At 41.7% G+C, this 22,009-nt stretch overlaps 1 protein-coding gene across 2 annotated transcripts in view; it reads right to left on the bottom strand.

The window, feature by feature from the left end:
• LOC109882531 (protein FAM111A) overlaps positions 1-8,838 on the bottom strand; it is a 37,305-nt gene extending 28,467 nt beyond the window's left edge. Inside the window, exon 1 of one of the 2 annotated variants that reach the window (XM_031821569.1) lies at positions 8,786-8,838. The gene's annotated coding sequence lies outside the window, so the exon portion shown is untranslated. The remainder of the gene's footprint in view (positions 1-8,785) is intronic. The other variant, XM_031821559.1, reaches the window with a different exon arrangement.
• Positions 8,839-22,009: the final 13,171 nt, after the last annotated feature.

Genomic DNA, 22,009 nt, shown 5'->3' with positions numbered 1-22,009 from the left:
AATATTTTGGGTAGATATTCCTAAAACATGACTATATATGGACATATATGGACAGAAAACATGACTATATATGGACATAAACATGACCATATATGGACATATATGGACATAAACATGACCATATATGGACATATATGGACATAAACATGACCATATATGGACATAATATAAAGTATGAAAGGCTAATTTATATATCATATGTGTATATGTTTAATTTAACTTTTATTGTGGACTAGATCATATGGGTTGAAGTGTGTTTATTGTGGACTAGATCATATGGGTTGAAGTGTGTTTATTGTGGACTAGATCATATGGGTTGAAGTGTATATTGTGGACTAGATCATATGGGTTGAAGTGTTTATTGTGGACTAGATCATATGGGTTGAAGTGTTTATTGTGGACTAGATCATAAGGGTTGAAGTGTTTATTGTGGACTAGATCATATGGGTTGAAGTGTTTATTGTGGACTAGATCATATGGGTTGAAGTGTTTATTGTGGACTAGATCATATGGGTTGAAGTGTTTATTGTGGACTAGATCATATGGGTTGAAGTGTTTATTGTGGACTAGATCATATGGGTTGAAGTGTTTATTGTGGACTAGATCATATGGGTTGAAGTGTTTATTGTGGACTAGATCATATGGGTTGAAGTGTTTATTGTGGACTAGATCATATGGGTTGAAGTGTTTATTGTGGACTAGATCATATGGGTTGAAGTGTTTATTGTGGACTAGATCATATGGGTTGAAGTGTGTTTATTGTGGACTAGATCATATGGGTTGAAGTGTGTTTATTGTGGACTAGATCATATGGGTTGAAGTGTTTATTGTGGACTAGATCATAAGGGTTGAAGTGTTTATTGTGGACTAGATCATATGGGTTGAAGTGTGTTTATTGTGGACTAGATCATATGGGTTGAAGTGTTTATTGTGGACTAGATCATATGGGTTGAAGTGTTTATTGTGGACTAGATCATATGGGTTGAAGTGTTTATTGTGGACTAGATCATATGGGTTGAAGTGTTTATTGTGGACTAGATCATATGGGTTGAAGTGTTATTGTGGACTAGATCATATGGGTTGAAGTGTTATTGTGGACTAGATCATATGGGTTGAAGTGTTTATTGTGGACTAGATCATATGGGTTGAAGTGTTTATTGTGGACTAGATCATATGGGTTGAAGTGTTTATTGTGGACTAGATCATATGGGTTGAAGTGTATATTGTGGACTAGATCATATGGGTTGAAGTGTTTATTGTGGACTAGATCATATGGGTTGAAGTGTTTATTGTGGACTAGATCATATGGGTTGAAGTGTTTATTGTGGACTAGATCATATGGGTTGAAGTGTTTATTGTGGACTAGATCATATGGGTTGAAGTGTGTTTATTGTGGACTAGATCATATGGGTTGAAGTGTTTATTGTGGACTAGATCATATGGGTTGAAGTGTTTATTGTGGACTAGATCATATGGGTTGAAGTGTTTATTGTGGACTAGATCATATGGGTTGAAGTGTTTATTGTGGACTAGATCATATGGGTTGAAGTGTGTTTTATTGTGGACTAGATCATATGGGTTGAAGTGTTTATTGTGGACTAGATCATATGGGTTGAAGTGTTTATTGTGGACTAGATCATAAGGGTTGAAGTGTTTATTGTGGACTAGATCATAAGGGTTGAAGTGTTTATTGTGGACTAGATCATATGGGTTGAAGTGTTAATTGTGGACTAGATCATATGGGTTGAAGTGTTTATTGTGGACTAGATCATATGGGTTGAAGTGTTTATTGTGGACTAGATCATATGGGTTGAAGTGTTTATTGTGGACTAGATCATATGGGTTGAAGTGTTTATTGTGGACTAGATCATATGGGTTGAAGTGTTTATTGTGGACTAGATCATATGGGTTGAAGTGTTTATTGTGGACTAGATCATAAGGGTTGAAGTGTGTTTATTGTGGACTAGATCATAAGGGTTGAAGTGTGTTTATTGTGGACTAGATCATAAGGGTTGAAGTGTTTATTGTGGACTAGATCATATGGGTTGAAGTGTTTATTGTGGACTAGATCATATGGGTTGAAGTGTTTATTGTGGACTAGATCATATGGGTTGAAGTGTTTATTGTGGACTAGATCATATGGGTTGAAGTATTTATTGTGGACTAGATCATAAGGGTTGAAGTGTTTATTGTGGACTAGATCATATGGGTTGAAGTGTTTATTGTGGACTAGATCATAAGGGTTGAAGTGTTTATTGTGGACTAGATCATAAGGGTTGAAGTGTTTATTGTGGACTAGATCATATGGGTTGAAGTGTTTATTGTGGACTAGATCATATGGGTTGAAGTGTGTTTATTGTGGACTAGATCATATGGGTTGAAGTGTTTATTGTGGACTAGATCATAAGGGTTGAAGTGTTTATTGTGGACTAGATCATATGGGTTGAAGTGTGTTTATTGTGGACTAGATCATATGGGTTGAAGTGTTTATTGTGGACTAGATCATATGGTTGAAGTGTTTATTGTGGACTAGATCATATGGGTTGAAGTGTTTATTGTGGACTAGATCATATGGGTTGAAGTGTTTATTGTGGACTAGATCATATGGGTTGAAGTGTTTATTGTGGACTAGATCATATGGGTTGAAGTGTTTATTGTGGACTAGATCATATGGGTTGAAGTGTTTATTGTGGACTAGATCATATGGGTTGAAGTGTTTATTGTGGACTAGATCATATGGGTTGAAGTGTTTATTGTGGACTAGATCATATGGGTTGAAGTGTTTATTGTGGACTAGATCATATGGGTTGAAGTGTTTATTGTGGACTAGATCATATGGGTTGAAGTGTTTATTGTGGACTAGATCATATGGGTTGAAGTGTTTATTGTGGACTAGATCATATGGGTTGAAGTGTGTTTATTGTGGACTAGATCATATGGGTTGAAGTGTTTATTGTGGACTAGATCATATGGGTTGAAAGTGTTTATTGTGGACTAGATCATATGGGTTGAAGTGTGTTTATTGTGGACTAGATCATATGGGTTGAAGTGTTTATTGTGGACTAGATCATATGGGTTGAAGTGTTTATTGTGGACTAGATCATATGGGTTGAAGTGTTTATTGTGGACTAGATCATATGGGTTGAAGTGTTTATTGTGGACTAGATCATATGGGTTGAAGTGTGTTATTGTGGACTAGATCATATGGGTTGAAGTGTTTATTGTGGACTAGATCATATGGGTTTGAAGGTGTTTATTGTGGACTAGATCATAAGGGTTGAAGTGTTTATTGTGGACTAGATCATAAGGGTTGAAGTGTTTATTGTGGACTAATCATATGGGTTGAAAGTGTTTATTGTGGACTAGATAATGGGTTGAAGTGTTTCTAGATCATATGGGTTGGAAGTGTTTATTGTGGACTAGATCATATGGGTTGAAGTGTTTATTGTGGACTGAATCATATGGGTTGAAGTGTTTATTGTTGGACTAGATCATATGGGTTGAAGTGTTTATTGTGGACTAGATCATATGGGTTGAAGTGTTTATTGTGGACTAGATCATAGGGTTGAAGTGGTTTATTGTGGACTAGATCATAAGGGTTGAAGTGTTTATTGTGGACTAGATCATATGGGTTGAAGTGTTTATTGTGGACTAGATCATATGGGTTGAAGTGTTTATTGTGGACTAGATCATATGGGTTGAAGTGTTTATTGTGGACTAGATCATAAGGGTTGAAGTGTTTATTGTGGACTAGATCATATGGGTTGAAGTGTTTATTGTGGACTAGATCATAAGGGTTGAAGTGTTTATTGTGGACTAGATCATAAGGGTTGAAGTGTTTATTGGGACTAGATCATATGGGTTGAAGTGTTTATTGTGGACTAGATCATATGGTTGAAGTGTGTTTATTGTGGACTAGATCATATGGGTTGAAGTGTTTATTGTGGACTAGATCATAAGGGTTGAAGTGTTTATTGTGGACTAGATCATATGGGTTGAAGTGTTTATTGTGGACTAGATCATATGGGTTGAAGTGTTTATTGTGGACTAGATCATATGGGTTGAAGTGTTTATTGTGGACTAGATCATATGGGTTGAAGTGTTTATTGTGGGACTAGATCATATGGGTTGAAGTGTTTATTGTGGACTAGATCATATGGGTTGAAGTGTTTATTGTGGACTAGATCATATGGGTTGAAGTGTTTATTGTGGACTAGATCATATGGGTTGAAGTGTTTATTGTGGACTAGATCATATGGGTTGAAGTGTTTATTGTGGACTAGATCATATGGGTTGAAGTGTTTATTGTGGACTAGATCATATGGGTTGAAGTGTTTATTGTGGACTAGATCATATGGGTTGAAGTGTTTATTGTGGACTAGATCATATGGGTTGAAGTGTTTATTGTGGACTAGATCATATGGGTTGAAGTGTTTATTGTGGACTAGATCATATGGGTTGAAGTGTGTTTATTGTGGACTAGATCATATGGGTTGAAGTGTTTATTGTGGACTAGATCATATGGGTTGAAGTGTTTATTGTGGACTAGATCATATGGGTGAAGTGTTTATTGTGGACTAGATCATATGGGTTGAAGTGTTTATTGTGGACTAGATCATATGGGTTGAAGTGTGTTTATTGTGGACTAGATCATATGGGTTGAAGTGTTTATTGTGGACTAGATCATATGGGTTGAAGTGTTTATTGTGGACTAGATCATAAGGGTTGAAGTGTTTATTGTGGACTAGATCATAAGGGTTGAAGTGTTTATTGTGGACTAGATCATATGGGTTGAAGTGTTTATTGTGGACTAGATCATATGGGTTGAAGTGTTTATTGTGGACTAGATCATATGGGTTGAAGTGTTTATTGTGGACTAGATCATATGGGTTGAAGTGTTTATTGTGGACTAGATCATATGGGTTGAAGTGTTTATTGTGGACTAGATCATATGGGTTGAAGTGTTTATTGTGGACTAGATCATATGGGTTGAAGTGTTTATTGTGGACTAGATCATAAGGGTTGAAGTGTGTTTATTGTGGACTAGATCATAAGGGTTGAAGTGTGTTTATTGTGGACTAGATCATAAGGGTTGAAGTGTTTATTGTGGACTAGATCATAATGGGTTGAAGTGTTTATTGTGGACTAGATCATAAGGGTTGAAGTGTTTATTGTGGACTAGATCATAAGGGTTGAAGTGTTTATTGTGGACTAGATCATATGGGTTGAAGTGTTTATTGTGGACTAGATCATATGGGTTGAAGTGTTTATTGTGGACTAGATCATATGGGTTGAAGTGTTTATTGTGGACTAGATCATATGGGTTGAAGTGTTTATTGTGGACTAGATCATATGGGTTGAAGTGTTTATTGTGGACTAGATCATATGGTTGAAGTGTTTATTGTGGACTAGATCATAAGGGTTGAAGTGTTTAATGTGGACTAGATCATATGGGTTGAAGTGTTTATTGTGGACTAGATCGTATGGGTTGAAGTGTTTATTGTGGACTAGATCATATGGGTTGAAGTGTTTATTGTGGACTAGATCATATGGGTTGAAGTGTTTATTGTGGACTAGATCATATGGGTTGAAGTGTTTATTGTGGACTAGATCATAAGGGTTGAAGTGTTTATTGTGGACTAGATCATAAGGGTGAAGTGTTTATTGTGGACTAGATCATATGGGTTGAAGTGTTTATTGTGGACTAGATCATATGGGTTGAAGTGTTTATTGTGGACTAGATCATAAGGGTTGAAGTGTTTATTGTGGACTAGATCATAAAGGTTGAAGTGTTTATTGTGGACTAGATCATATGGGTTGAAGTGTTTATTGTGGACTAGATCATAAAGGTTGAAGTGTTTATTGTGGACTAGATCATATGGGTTGAAGTGTTTATTGTGGACTAGATCATATGGGTTGAAGTGTTTATTGTGGACTAGATCATATGGGTTGAAGTGTTTATTGTGGACTAAACATTAATTCATGCTCAACTAACAGCCCCCCCCCCCAACAGGATTAAACATGAATTCATGCTCAACTAACAGCCCCACCCCCCCAACAGGATTAAACATTAATTCATGCTCAACTAACAGCCCCCCCCCCCCACCCAACAGGATTAAACATTATTTCATGCTCAACTAACAGCCCCCCCCCACCCAACAGGATTAAACATTAATTAATGGTCAACTAACAGCCCCCCCCCCACCCAACAGGGTTGAACATTAATTAGTGGTCAACTAACAGCCCCCCCCCCTACCCACCCAACAGGATTAAACATAAATTAATGCTCAACTAACAGCCCCCCCCCCACCAACAGGATTAAACATTAATTAATGCTCAACTAACAGCCCCCCCCCCAACAGGATTAAACATTAATTCATGCTCAACTAACAGCCCCCCCCCCAACAGGATTAAACATTAATTCATGCTCAACTAACAGCCCCCCCCCCCCCCCAACAGGATTAAACATTAATTCATGCGCAACTAACAGCCCCCCCCCCCCCCACCCAACAGGATTAAACATTAATTAATGCTCAACTAACAGCCCCCCCCCCACCCAACAGGATTAAACATTAATTAATGGTCAACTAACAGCCCCCCCCCCCCCACCCAACAGGATTAAACATTAATTCATGCTCAACTAACAGCCCCCCCCCCCCCCCCCAACAGGATTAAACATTAATTCATGCTCAACTAACAGCCCCCCCCCCCACCCAACAGGATTAACATTAATTAATGCTCAACTAACAGCCCCCCCCCCCCCCAACAGGATTAAACATTAATTCATGCTCAACTAACAGCCCCCCCCCCAACAGGATTAAACATTAATTCATGCTCAACTAACAGCCCCCCCCCCAACAGGATTAAACATTAATTCATGCTCAACTAACAGCCCCCCCAACAGGATTAAACATTAATTCATGCTCAACTAACAGCCCCCCCAACAGGATTAAACATTAATTCATGCTCAACTAACAGCCCACCCCCACCAACAGGATTAAACATTAATTCATGCTCAACTAACAGCCCCCCCCCACCAACAGGATTAAACATTAATTAATGCTCAACTAACAGCCCCCCCCCCAACAGGATTAAACATTAATTCATGCTCAACTAACAGCCCCCCCCCCCCCCCCCAACAGGATTAAACATTAATTCATGCGCAACTAACAGCCCCCCCCCCCACCCAACAGGATTAAACATTAATTAATGCTCAACTAACAGCCCCCCCCCCCCACCCAACAGGATTAAACATTAATTAATGGTCAACTAACAGCCCCCCCCCCCACCCAACAGGATTAAACATTAATTCATGCTCAACTAACAGCCCCCCCCCCCCCCCAACAGGATTAAACATTAATTCATGCTCAACTAACAGCCCCCCCCCCCCCAACAGGATTAAACATTGTTTCATGCTCAACTAACAGCCCCCCCCCCCCAACAGGATTAAACATTAATTCATGCTCAACTAACAGCCCCCCCCCCCAACAGGATTAAACATTAATTCATGCTCAACTAACAGCCCCCCCAACAGGATTAAACATTAATTCATGCTCAACTAACAGCCCCCCCCCAACAGGATTAAACATTAATTAATGCTCAACTAACAGCCCCCCCCCCAACAGGATTAAACATTAATTCATGCTCAACTAACAGCCCCCCCCCCCAACAGGATTAAACATTAATTAATGGTCAACTAACAGCCCCCCCCCCCAACAGGATTAAACATTAATTCATGCTCAACTAACAGCCCCCCCCACCCAACAGGATTAAACATTAATTCATGCTCAACTAACAGCCCCCCCCCCCCCCCAACAGGATTAAACATTAATTCATGGACTCAATTTAACAAAAGTTCTCAGTTTGAACAAAAATAATGCTAGAATTATAACATGCGTTCTCACCTCACTAGTTTTCACCTGTCATGATTGGTCCAATGTGATTTGAATGGGGACCACAGTTTGTATTATGTCTTCCTCTTTGTTTTGGATATTTAGTCAAACACACTTTTATCCCTGAACCTGTTTCATATTATCATGGTTATATTATCACGTCCGAATAGAGCTACTGACTGTTCTGTCTCACCATTCACTCCACCGTGCCTACATCGCAACAAACGACGAGGTGGGGGGGGGGGGGGGATTTTCCCCCCTCGACTGGTTCCCCTTCACATTTACAGCTTCCCCGGTAATCACTCCTTTCAATGGCGCCCTGTTCTTAAGGACAAATCAAACAACCGATCTTGTACCGAATTGCGCGATATTAAGCGCCAGCTCCCTCCAAGGCGGAAGAAGAACACATCACAAGCCCACTACAGATTACCTTCACTGACTCAACTCATTTTACACCCACACTGAAACTACAAATGGACCCGCCAAAAAACAAATGGACCCGCCAAAAAGGCCAGGATCTTACTCTCCAAAAATGTCCCTCCTACTGGACCAGACTCTTCTTTAACATGTCCGTTTATGTGAGGCTCCGGTTCCCGAGCTCTTCACTACACCTTCCACTTCACGTAACTCGTCCTCACTCATTTCCATTTCACTTCCAGCCCTCGACATTGTGTTTCTACTTGACACCAGTCTCCCCTCCCCCCCCCCCCCCCCCCCCCCCCCCCCCACCCACTTTCACAACAACTAGCCTACAGTCCGGAAAACTAAGCCTTGTTCTACTCGGTTATATTAACCAGTACACACTTCACAACTCCTATACAGACTCGTCTACATTTAGCTAACCTTGTCCAATTACTATTATGTGACATTGTGTGTTTGTTAATAGTACCAACCTGTAAAACAGGAGACAAGATGCGGCAGGATAACGTTTGCGTCTGTCCCTTTAGGCTTCTCTCAGAAGAATGAGGAAGTTACAGCAGTTCATTTTTTTAAAAGGTGACCAGATGTGAAGACAAAACGTACTATTTGCCTCCGACTACTGGCAACAATAGGTATAAATGCATTTCAATAGGAAACCACTGGGAGGACTCAAGTAATATCCGGAATGAATCAGAAATTAAAATATCCCTCTTAAAAATTTAAGAAAAACACAAATGTGACCATAGATTTTACCTGTGTCACAAATGCAATTGATATCTGCAATTTTTCTGTGCAGTGTAGACTACTCTTCACTGATAAACTGTGTTCTGTACAGTGTAGGCTACTCTTCACTGATAAACTGTTTTCTGTGCAGTGTAGACTACTCTTCACTGATAAACTGTGTTCTGTACAGTGTAGACTACTCTTCACTGATAAACTGTGTTCTGTATAGTGTAGACTACTCTTCACTGATAAACTGTTTTCTGTACAGTGTAGACTACTCTTCACTGATAAACTGTGTTCTGTACAGTGTAGACTACTCTTCACTGATAAACTGTTTCTGTACAGTGTAGACTACTCTTCACTGATAAACTGTTTTCTGTACAGTGTAGACTACTCTTCACTGATAAACTGTTTTCTGTACAGTGTAGACTACTCTTCACTGATAAACTGTGTTCTGTACAGTGTAGACTACTCTTCACTGATAAACTGTTTTCTGTACAGTGTAGACTACTCTTCACTGATAAACTGTGTTCTGTATAGTGTCGACTACTCTTCACTGATACACTGTGTTCTGTACAATGTAGGCTACTCTTCACTGATACACTGTGTTCTGTACAATGTAGGCTACTCTTCACTGATACACTGTGTTCTGTACAATGTAGGCTACTCTTCACTGATAAACTGTGTTCTGTGCAGTGTAGGCTACTCTTCACTGATAAACTGTTCTGTATAGTGTCGACTACTCTTCACTGATACACTGTGTTCTGTACAATGTAGGCTACTCTTCACTGATACACTGTGTTCTGTACAATGTAGGCTACTCTTCACTGATACACTGTGTTCTGTACAATGTAGGCTACTCTTCACTGATACACTGTGTTCTGTACAATGTAGGCTACTCTTCACTGATACACTGTGTTCTGTACAATGTAGGCTACTCTTCACTGATACACTGTGTTCTGTACAATGTAGGCTACTCTTCACTGATACACTGTGTTCTGTACAATGTAGGCTACTCTTCACTGATACACTGTGTTCTGTACAATGTAGGCTACTCTTCACTGATAAACTGTTTTCTGATGGGGATTATATATATATTTTTTTTTTACTTAATTTAACTAGGCAAGTCAGTTAAGAACTGCATTTGTTCTTAACTGACTTGCCTAGTTAAATAAAGGTTAAAAAAAAAATATATATCTTATTTACAATGACAGTTTACCAGCCTTGATCAGGGGCAGAACGACAGACCTTGTCGGTTCGGGGATTCGAACCAGCAACCTTTCAGTTACTGGCTCAACACTTTAATCACCTGCCGCCTCTGGTCTGTGTTCTGTTGGATGGTCTGTGTTCTGTTGGGGATGGTCTGTGTTCTGTTGGGGATGGTCTGTGTTCTGTTGGGGATGGTCTGTGTTCTGTTGAGGATGGTCTGTGTTCTGTTGGGGATGGTCTGTGTTCTGTTGGGGATGGTCTGTGTTCTGTTGGGGATGGTCTGTGTTCTGTTGGGGATGGTCTGTGTTCTGTTGGGGATGGTCTGTGTTCTGTTGGGGATGGTCTGTGTTCTGTTGGGGATGGTCTGTGTTCTGTTGTGGATGGTCTGTGTTCTGTTGGGGATGGTCTGTGTTCTGTTGGGGATGGTCTGTGTTCTGTTGGGGATGGTCTGTGTTCTGTTGGGGATGGTCTGTGTTCTGTTGAGGATGGTCTGTGTTCTGTTGGGGATGGTCTGTGTTCTGTTGGGGATGGTCTGTGCTGTGATCAATGAATCTGAAGACCAGGAGAGGAGACCAGGCTCCACAGAACACCAGAGTCTCTATGTATTAAACCTCTCAGAGTAGGAGGGCTTATCTAGGATCAGTTTTGTCTTTTAGATCATAATGAACAAGATTATATGGAAAGATCCTAGATCAGCATTCCTACTCTGAGACTCTTTGTGGATAAGGGTCCAGGTCCCTCCCTCTGGCCTGTAATCTTATTCATTGTGATCTTTAATGCAAAACTGATCCTAAATCAGCACTTCTCTGAGTGTCACGTCCTGACCTTAGCTCCTTTGTTTTGTCTTTTGTTTTAGTTTGGTCACGGTGTGAGTTGGGTGGGTTGTCTATGTTAGTTTTTCTATGATTTTCTATTTCTGTATTTGGCCTGGTACGGTTCTCAATCAGAGGCAGCTGTCAATCATTGTCCCTGATTGAGAACCATATATAAGTAGCCTGTTTTCCATTGTGTTTGATGGGTGGTTGTTTTCAGTCTTTGTGTGTCCAGACAGAGCTGTTCCGGTTGTTTCTTTGTTGTTCATTTTCTTTTTTTTCATTCAATAAGAGGAACACTTACCACGCTGTGCTTTGGTCCTCACCTTCTTCCCACGACAGCCGTTACACTGAGACAGTCTGACATCTCTATCTTCTAGTCTGTAGCGCCCCTTCCTCCTAGACTTTGTTGCTTTTCATGATATGGTTGTTTTTGATTATAATTTTTATTTTACTGTTCCTAGGCCGCAGGTCTTCCAGTACAATGGCCTTCCGGAGGATATCCTCTCCGATCGTGGCCCCCCCAATTCACATCACATGTATGAAAGGCTTTCATGGAGAAGCTGGGGGTCACGGTCAGCATCACTTCCGGGTACCGGCCTCAATCTAACGGGCAGGTGGAGAGGATGTACCAGGAGCTGGGGAGGTTCCTGAGGAGTCACTACCAGGACCTGCAGGGGGAGTGGGCACGATTCCTTACTTGGGCTGAATATACCCAGAATTCATTGCGACACTCCTCCACAGCTGGCTCCGTGGACACAGAGCCAGACCGAAGCTCCTAGGGTGGATGAGTGGTTCAGGTGTGTGGAAGTGATATGGAACGATACCCACGTGAGACTCCAGTGCACTGTCTGCCATCAGAAAGACCAGGCGGATCACCACCGCAGTGAGGCTCCACTGTTCCATCCTTGTGATCACGTCTGGCTCTCCACCAGGAACCTCATCCTCCGCCTGCCCTGTGAGAAGCTGAGTCCCCTGTTTGGGGAGCCGTTCAAGGTCCTCCGGAAGGTCAACAGGGTAACTTACAGATTACAACTCACCACTAACTACCGGATATCACCATATTTTCATGTTTCCTTCCTGAAATATAGATAGATGTTCCATAAACATACAATATGGACATAATATAAAGTATGACGAGGCTTATTTTTATCGTTCATCATATTTGTATGTTTTATTATACTTTTATTGTGGACTAGATCATATGGGTTGAAGTGTTTATTGTGGACTAGATCATATGGGTTGAAGTGTTTATTGTGGACTAGATCATATGGGTTGAAGTGTTTATTGTGGACTAGATCATATGGGTTGAAGTGTTTATTGTGGACTAGATCATATGGGTTGAAGTGTTTATTGTGGACTAGATCATATGGGTTGAAGTGTGTTTATTGTGGACTAGATCATATGGGTTGAAGTGTGTTTATTGTGGACTAGATCATATGGGTTGAAGTGTTTATTGTGGACTAGATCATATGGGTTGAAGTGTGTTTATTGTGGACTAGATCATATGGGTTGAAGTGTGTTTATTGTGGACTAGATCGTATGGGTTGAAGTGTGTTTATTGTGGACTAGATCGTATGGGTTGAAGTGTGTTTATTGTGGACTAGATCGTATGGGTTGAAGTGTGTTTATTGTGGACTAGATCATATGGGTTGAAGTGTGTTTATTGTGGACTAGATCATATGGGTTGAAGTGTGTTTATTGTGGACTAGATCATATGGGTTGAAGTGTGTTTATTGTGGACTAGATCATATGGGTTGAAGTGTGTTTATTGTGGACTAGATCATATGGGTTGAAGTGTGTTTATTGTGGACTAGATCATATGGGTTGAAGTGTGTTTATTGTGGACTAGATCATATGGGTTGAAGTGTGTTTATTGTGGACTAGATCATATGGGTTGAAGTGTGTTTATTGTGGACTAGATCATAAGGGTTGAAGTGTGTTTATTGTGGACTAGATCATAAGGGTTGAAGTGTTTATTGTGGACTAGATCATATGGGTTGAAGTGTTTATTGTGGACTAGATCATAAAGGTTGAAGTGTTTATTGTGGACTAGATCATAAGGGTTGAAGTGTGTTTATTGTGGACTAGATCATATGGGTCGAAGTGTGTTTATTGTGGACTAGATCATATGGGTCGAAGTGTGTTTATTGTGGACTAGATCATATGGGTCGAAGTGTGTTTATTGTGGACTAGATCATATGGGTCGAAGTGTGTTTATTGTGGACTAGATCATATGGGTCGAAGTGTGTTTATTGTGGACTAGATCATATGGGTTGAAGTGTGTTTATTGTGGACTAGATCATATGGGTTGAAGTGTGTTTATTGTGGACTAGATCATAAGGGTTGAAGTGTGTTTATTGTGGACTAGATCATATGGGTTGAAGTGTGTTTATTGTGGACTAGATCATAAGGGTTGAAGTGTTTATTGTGGACTAGATCATAAGGGTTGAAGTGTGTTTATTGTGGACTAGATCATATGGGTTGAAGTGTTTATTGTGGACTAGATCATAAGGGTTGAAGTGTTTATTGTGGACTAGATCATAAGGGTTGAAGTGTGTTTATTGTGGACTAGATCATATGGGTTGAAGTGTGTTTATTGTGGACTAGATCATAAGGGTTGAAGTGTGTTTATTGTGGACTAGATCATATGGGTCGAAGTGTGTTTATTGTGGACTAGATCATATGGGTCGAAGTGTGTTTATTGTGGACTAGATCATATGGGTCGAAGTGTGTTTATTGTGGACTAGATCATATGGGTCGAAGTGTGTTTATTGTGGACTAGATCATATGGGTCGAAGTGTGTTTATTGTGGACTAGATCATATGGGTTGAAGTGTGTTTATTGTGGACTAGATCATATGGGTTGAAGTGTGTTTATTGTGGACTAGATCATAAGGGTTGAAGTGTGTTTATTGTGGACTAGATCATATGGGTTGAAGTGTGTTTATTGTGGACTAGATCATAAGGGTTGAAGTGTTTATTGTGGACTAGATCATATGGGTTGAGGGCTGTTTTATTTCTCAGTGCATTTGGAAAGTATTCAGACCCCTTGACTTTTTACACATTTTGTTACGTTACAAAATGTTTCCCCCCTCACCAATCTACACATAATACCCCACTTTGACAAAAACTGTTTTTTTAAAAGATTTTTACAAATGTATTAAAACAAAAAACCTCCATAATTCTTCAATGGAAGAAGTTTCAAACCACCATGACTCTTTCTAGAGGTGGCCGCCCGGCCAAGCTGAGCAATCTGGGGAAAGGGGCATGGTCTGGGAGGTGACCAAGAACCCAATGGTCACTGACAGAGCTCCAGAGTTCCTCTGTGGAGATGGGAGAACCTTCCAGAAGGACAACGATCATTACAGCACTCCACCAATCAGGCCCTTATGGTAGAGTGGCCAGACGGATGCCACGCCTCAGTAAAAGGCACATGACAGCCTGCTTGGAGTTTTCCAAAAGGCACCTAAAGGACTAACAGACCATGAGAAACAAGATTATCTGGTCTGATGAAACCAAGATTTTACTCTTTGGACTGAATACCAAGCGTCACATCTGTAGGAAACCTGGCACCATCCCTACAGTGAAGCATGGTGGTGGCAGCATCATGCTGTGGGGATGTTTTTCAGCAGCAGGGACTGGGAGACTAGTCAGAATCGAGGCAAAGATGAACGGAGCAAAGTACAGAGAGAATCTTGATGAAAACCTGCTCCAGAGCGCTCAGGTCCTCAGACTGGGGTGAAGGTTCACCTTCCAACAGGACAACGACCCTAAGCACACAGACAAGACAACGCAGGAGTGGCTTCGGGACAAGTCTCTGAATGTTCTTGAGTGTCCCAGCCAGCCACCCGTACTTGAACCCGAACAAACATCTCTGGAGACACCTGAAAATAGCTGTGCAGCGATACTCCCCATCCAACCTGACAGAGCTTGAGAGGATCTGCAGAGAAGAATGTGAGAAACACCCCAAATACAGGTGTGACAAGCTTGTAGCGTCAAACCCAAGACGACTGGAGGCTGTAATCGCTGCCAACGGTGCTTCAACAAAGTACTGAATAAAGGGTCTGAATACTGATGGAAATGTACTGAGTAAAGGGTCTGAATACTGATGGAAATGTACTGAGTAAAGGGTCTGAATACTGATGGAAATGTACTGAGTAAAGGGTCTGAATACTGATGGAAAAGTACTGAGTAAAGGGTCTGAATACTGATGGAAAAGTACTGAGTAAAGGGTCTGAATACTGATGGAAAAGTACTGAGTAAAGGGTCTGAATACTGATGGAAATGTACTGAGTAAAGGGTCTGAATACTGATGGAAATGTACTGAGTAAAGGGTCTGAATACTGATGGAAAAGTACTGAGTAAAGGGTCTGAATACTGATGGAAATGTACTGAGTAAAGGGTCTGAATACTGATGGAAATGTACTGAGTAAAGGGTCTGAATACTGATGGAAATGTACTGAGTAAAGGGTCTGAATACTGATGGAAATGTACTGAGTAAAGGGTCTGAATACTGATGGAAATGTACTGAGTAAAGGGTCTGAATACTGATGGAAATGTACTGAGTAAAGGGTCTGAATACTGATGGAAATGTACTGAGTAAAGGGTCTGAATACTGATGGAAATGTACTGAGTAAAGGGTCTGAATACTGATGGAAATGTACTGAGTAAAGGGTCTGAATACTGATGGAAAAGTACTGAGTAAAGGGTCTGAATACTGATGGAAATGTACTGAGTAAAGGGTCTGAATACTGATGGAAATGTACTGAGTAAAGGGTCTGAATACTGATGGAAATGTACTGAGTAAAGGGTCTGAATACTGATGGAAATGTACTGAGTAAAGGGTCTGAATACTGATGGAAATGTACTGAGTAAAGGGTCTGAATACTGATGGAAATGTACTGAGTAAAGGGTCTGAATACTGATGGAAATGTACTGAGTAAAGGGTCTGAATACTGATGGAAATGTACTGAGTAAAGGGTCTGAATACTGATGGAAAAGTACTGAGTAAAGGGTCTGAATACTGATGGAAAAGTACTGAGTAAAGGGTCTGAATACTGATGGAAAAGTACTGAGTAAAGGGTCTGAATACTGATGGAAATGTACTGAGTAAAGGGTCTGAATACTGATGGAAATGTACTGAGTAAAGGGTCTGAATACTGATGGAAAAGTACTGAGTAAAGGGTCTGAATACTGATGGAAATGTACTGAGTAAAGGGTCTGAATACTGATGGAAATGTACTGAGTAAAGGGTCTGAATACTGATGGAAATGTCCTGAGTAAAGGGTCTGAATACTGATGGAAATGTACTGAGTAAAGGGTCTGAATACTGATGGAAATGTACTGAGTAAAGGGTCTGAATACTGATGGAAATGTACTGAGTAAAGGGTCTGAATACTGATGGAAATGTACTGAGTAAAGGGTCTGAATACTGATGGAAATGTACTGAGTAAAGGGTCTGAATACTGATGGAAATGTACTGAGTAAAGGGTCTGAATACTGATGGAAATGTACTGAGTAAAGGGTCTGAATACTGATGGAAATGTACTGAGTAAAGGGTCTGAATACTGATGGAAATGTACTGAGTAAAGGGTCTGAATACTGATGGAAATGTACTGAGTAAAGGGTCTGAATACTGATGGAAATGTACTGAGTAAAGGGTCTGAATACTGATGGAAATGTACTGAGTAAAGGGTCTGAATACTGATGGAAATGTACTGAGTAAAGGGTCTGAATACTGATGGAAATGTACTGAGTAAAGGGTCTGAATACTGATGGAAATGTACTGAGTAAAGGGTCTGAATACTGATGGAAATGTACTGAGTAAAGGGTCTGAATACTGATGGAAATGTACTGAGTAAAGGGTCTGAATACTAAATGTGAGGTTTCAGTTGATTTAGATATGTTTCTACAGCTGTTTTTGCTTCGTCATCATCATAGGGTATTGTGGGTAGATTGAGTTTTTTAAATGGTTTAAATACATTTAAATACAAGGCTGTAACGTAACAAAATGTGGAAAAAGTCAAGTGGTCTGAATACTTTCCGAATGCCCTGTATATGAATCCTTTTTCAGATAATGCACGTCATAAAGATGTCCTAACGCTTCAAGCCTCCTCCTCAACCCTCTCTCGCTCTCTCCCCACCCGCAAAATTTCAGTCACATGCCTTCCCAGATATCATTTGTTGACGTGATCACAACAGTCTTGTGTTTTCTTTGGAAAGATGGGCCTAGCTGAGAATAGAACATTCCGTTTTCGGCCTCAGTGTGGCGCTGTTTACCGCAATTTTATGGGTTATAAATGTGACCAGAAAACTACTTGTTTTACTCAACTAGAGATTTAAATAAATGTTGTTTCTTTAAAAAATGAGCCTGGCTGACATTAAAGGCACATCTCTTTATTTACAATGTCCGGTTGCCTTGGTTAATACAAACGCAGGACAGTATGGCAGACAGACACCTCTTTATTTACAATGTCCGGTTGCCTTGGTTAATACAAACGCAGGACAGTATGGCAGACAGACACCTCTTTATTTACAATGTCCGGTTGCCTTGGTTAATACAAACGCAGGACAGTATGGCAGACAGACACCTCTTTATTTACAATGTCCGGTTGCCTTGGTTAATACAAACGCAGGACAGTATGGCAGACAGACACCTCTTTATTTACAAAGACAGACACCTCTTTATTTACAATGTCCGGTTGCCTTGGTTAATACAAACGCAGGACAGTATGGCAGACAGGCACATCTCTTTATTTACAATGCCCCGCTGCCTTGGTTAACACAAACACAGGACAGTATGGCAGACAGACACATCTCTTTATTTACAATGTCCGGTTGCCATGGTTAACACAAACACAGGACAGTATGGCAGACAGACACCTCTTTATTTACAATGTCCGGTTGCCTTGGTTAATACAAACGCAGGACAGTATGGCAGACAGACACATCTCTTTATTTACAATGCCCCGCTGCCTTGGTTAACACAAACACAGGACAGTATGGCAGACAGACACATCTCTTTATTTACAATGCCCGGTTGCCATGGTTAACACAAACGCAGGACAGTATGGCAGCCAGCATTGTAAATAAAGAGATGTGCAGAAAGATAATCAGCCTCCGTGTCTGTGGATCCTTTCCCCCTTAATGTAGTTGTAATGTTAGACAGGCACATCTTTTCAAGGAAACTACAGATTTAAATAAATGGTGTTGAGTACGGAGGCTACTGCTTCAGTCCTTGTATCGTTACCTGGTTAATAACCAACAACCATGGGATGACCACATGGAGAATAAAGTGAGGAACCAGTCGAGGTCAGTCAGGCACATCTTAAAGAAACACCATTTATAGGTACAGGTGTCTTCTTCTTCTTTAAGCCCATAACCGTGTGTGTGTGTGTGGTGGATAATATGTAAATGTGTACATGTCAATGTAAAAATATGACACAGTTGATGTCTCTCTGGCCCCTCAGACAGCCTTATGACATCGTTGACGTCTCTCTGGCCCCTCAGACAGCCTTATGACATCGTTGACGTCTCTCTGGCCCCTCAGACAGCCTTATGACATCGTTGACGTCTCTCTGGCCCCTCAGACAGCCTTATGACATCGTTGACGTCTCTCTGGCCCCCCAGGCAGCCTTATGACACAGTTGACGTCTCTCTGGCCCCTCAGGCAGCCTTATGACATCGTTGACGTCTCTCTGGCCCCTCAGGTAGCCTTATGACATCGTTGACGTCTCTCTGGCCCCTCAGGCAGCCTTATGACACAGTTGACGTCTCTCTGGCCCCTCAGGCAGCCGTATGACATCGTTGACGTCTCTCAGACAGCCTTATGACATTCTTGACGTCTCTCTGGCCCCTCAGGCAGCCTTATGACACAGTTGACGTCTCTCTGGCCCCTCAGACAGCCTTATGACATCGTTGACGTCTCTCTGGCCCCTCAGACAGCCTTATGACATCGTTGACGTCTCTCTGGCCCCTCAGGCAGATTTATGACATCGTTGTCCTCATCAATCGTCGTCAGTAGGACAAGACATGTCATATCCTTTGACCTTCAGACACCTGTCACACAGAGACCTGTGGGACTGGGACCATCAGCCATGGAAGAATCAGCCGTGGCACAAATGTCTCTGGTCAAAAGTAGTGGATTATATAGTCCCACAGGGCTCTGGTCAAAAGTAGTGGATTATATAGTCCCATGGGGCTCTGGTCAAAAGTAGTGGATTATATAGTCCCACGGGGCTCTGGTCAAAAGTAGTGGATTATATAGTCCCACGGGGCTCTGGTCAAAAGTAGTGGATTATAAAGTCCCATGGGGCTCTGGTCAAAAGTAGTGGATTATATAGTCCCACGGGGCTCTGGTCAAAAGTAGTGGATTATATAGTCCCACGGGGCTCTGGTCAAAAGTAGTGGATTATAAAGTCCCATGGGGCTCTGGTCAAAAGTAGTGGATTATATAGTCCCACGGGGCTCTGGTCAAAAGTAGTGGATTATATAGTCCCATGGGGCTCTGGTCAAAAGTAGTGGATTATAAAGTCCCATGGGGCTCTGGTCAAAAGTAGTGGATTATATAGTCCCATGGGGCTCTGGTCAAAAGTAGTGGGTTATATAGTGGGTTTCAGGCTAGAGCAGTAGGGCAGTGTGAAGGAGAACAGAGTGATGTTCAGTCTGGGTTTCAGGCTAGAGCAGTGTGAAGGGGAACATAGTGATGTTCAGTCTGGGTTTCAGGCTAGAGCAGTGTGAAGGGGAACAGAGTGATGTTCAGTCTGGGTTTCACATATCACATACTGATCTAGCCTGATGTAAATCAAATCTAATTTTAGCCGAATTCAACCTTACAGTGAAATGCTTACTTACAAGCCCTTAACCAACAATGCACTTTTAAGAATTATAAGTGTTAAGTAAGAAATAGATAAGTAAAAAATAAAAGTAACATAAGGCAGGGAGGAAGGACACACACTCTGTCTGTCTCTCTCTACCACACACACACACACGTCATGGTGCCAATGAAAGAGAAAACACAGGCATGGCATATGGTCTGGCCTGACTGTAATCCACTGATGAATTACAATGAAAGTTTGCAGAGATTCTGGATCAGGGAAACAACAGGTATTCTAATGCAGTGGGAGCAATTCTTTAAAAAGCTAGGATTCCATCCAATCGGCGATCAGATTTTCATGGGAATATTCTAAAATCTGCATAAAGACAATATGCCCATTTCCCCACCAGTGGTGTGTCTCTACCAAACTGACTTGTTGTGGATAAACCTCAGTGTGTGATGAGGTAATGCACCAAACTGACTTGTTGTGGATAAACCTCAGTGTGTGATGAGGTAATGCACCAAATGGATGGAGCCTGACGTGCTGATAGAGTCTCTCTGTTGTCTGCTTGTGAGACGGAGACATGCTGATAGAGTCTCTCTGTTGTCTGCTTGTGAGACGGAGACATGCTGATAGAGTCTCTCTGTTGTCTGCTTGTGAGACGGAGACATGCTGATAGAGTCTCTCTGTTGTCTGCTTGTGAGACGGAGACATGCTGATAGAGTCTCTCTGTTGTCTGCTTGTGAGACGGAGACATGCTGTTAGAGTCTCTCTGTTGTCTGCTTGTGAGACGGAGACATGCTGATAGTCTCTCTGTTGTCTGCTTGTGAGACGGAGACATGCTGATAGTCTCTCTGTTGTCTGCTTGTGAGACGGAGACATGCTGATAGAGTCTCTCTGTTGTCTGCTTGTGAGACGGAGACATGCTGATAGAGTCTCTCTGTTGTCTGCTTGTGAGACGGAGACATGCTGATAGACTCTCTGTTGTCTGCTTGTGAGACGGAGACGTGCTGATAGAGTCTCTCTGTTGTCTGCTTGTGAGACGGAGACGTGCTGATAGAGTCTCTCTGTTGTCTGCTTGTGAGACGGAGACGTGCTGATAGAGTCTCTCTGTTGTCTGCTTGTGAGACGGAGACATGCTGATAGTCTCTCTGTTGTCTGCTTGTGAGACGGAGACATGCTGATAGTCTCTCTGTTGTCTGCTTGTGAGACGGAGACATGCTGATAGTCTCTCTGTTGTCTGCTTGTGAGACGGAGACATGCTGATAGTCTCTCTGTTGTCTGCTTGTGAGACGGTGCCTGACATGCTGATAGAGTCTCTCTGTTGTCTGCTTGTGAGACGGAGCCTGACGTGCTAATAGAGTCTCTCTGTTGTCTGCTTGTGAGACGGAGACATGCTGATAGTCTCTCTGTTGTCTGCTTATGAGACGGAGACATGCTGATAGTCTCTCTGTTGTCTGCTTGTGAGACGGAGCCTGACGTGCTGATAGTCTCTCTGTTGTCTGCTTGTGAGACGGAGACATGCTGATAGTCTCTCTGTTGTCTGCTTGTGAGACGGTGCCTGACATGCTGATAGTCTCTCTGTTGTCTGCTTGTGAGACGGAGACATGCTGATAGTCTCTCTGTTGTTCGCTTGTGAGACGGAGACATGCTGATAGTCTCTCTGTTGTCTGCTTGTGAGACGGAGACGTGCTGATAGAGTCTCTCTGTTGTCTGCTTGTGAGACGGAGACGTGCTGATAGAGTCTCTCTGTTGTCTGCTTGTGAGACGGAGACATGCTGATAGAGTCTCTCTGTTGTCTGCTTGTGAGACGGAGACATGCTGATAGTCTCTCTGTTGTTCGCTTGTGAGACGGAGACATGCTGATAGAGTCTCTGTTGTCTGCTTGTGAGATGGAGACATGCTGATAGTCTCTGTTGTCTGCTTGTGAGACGGAGACATGCTGATAGTCTCTCTGTTGTCTGCTTGTGAGACGGAGACATGCTGATAGTCTCTCTGTTGTCTGCTTGTGAGACGGTGCCATGACATGCTGATAGAGTCTCTCTGTTGTCTGCTTGTGAGACGGAGCCTGACGTGCTAATAGAGTCTCTCTGTTGTCTGCTTGTGAGACGGAGACATGCTGATAGTCTCTCTGT

This window comes from Oncorhynchus kisutch, unplaced genomic scaffold (assembly GCF_002021735.2).
Source record: "Oncorhynchus kisutch isolate 150728-3 unplaced genomic scaffold, Okis_V2 scaffold3993, whole genome shotgun sequence".
Taxonomy (NCBI): domain Eukaryota; kingdom Metazoa; phylum Chordata; class Actinopteri; order Salmoniformes; family Salmonidae; genus Oncorhynchus; species Oncorhynchus kisutch.
Note: the sequence above shows the minus strand (reverse complement) of the source record. Positions and strands in the feature narration are given on the sequence as shown.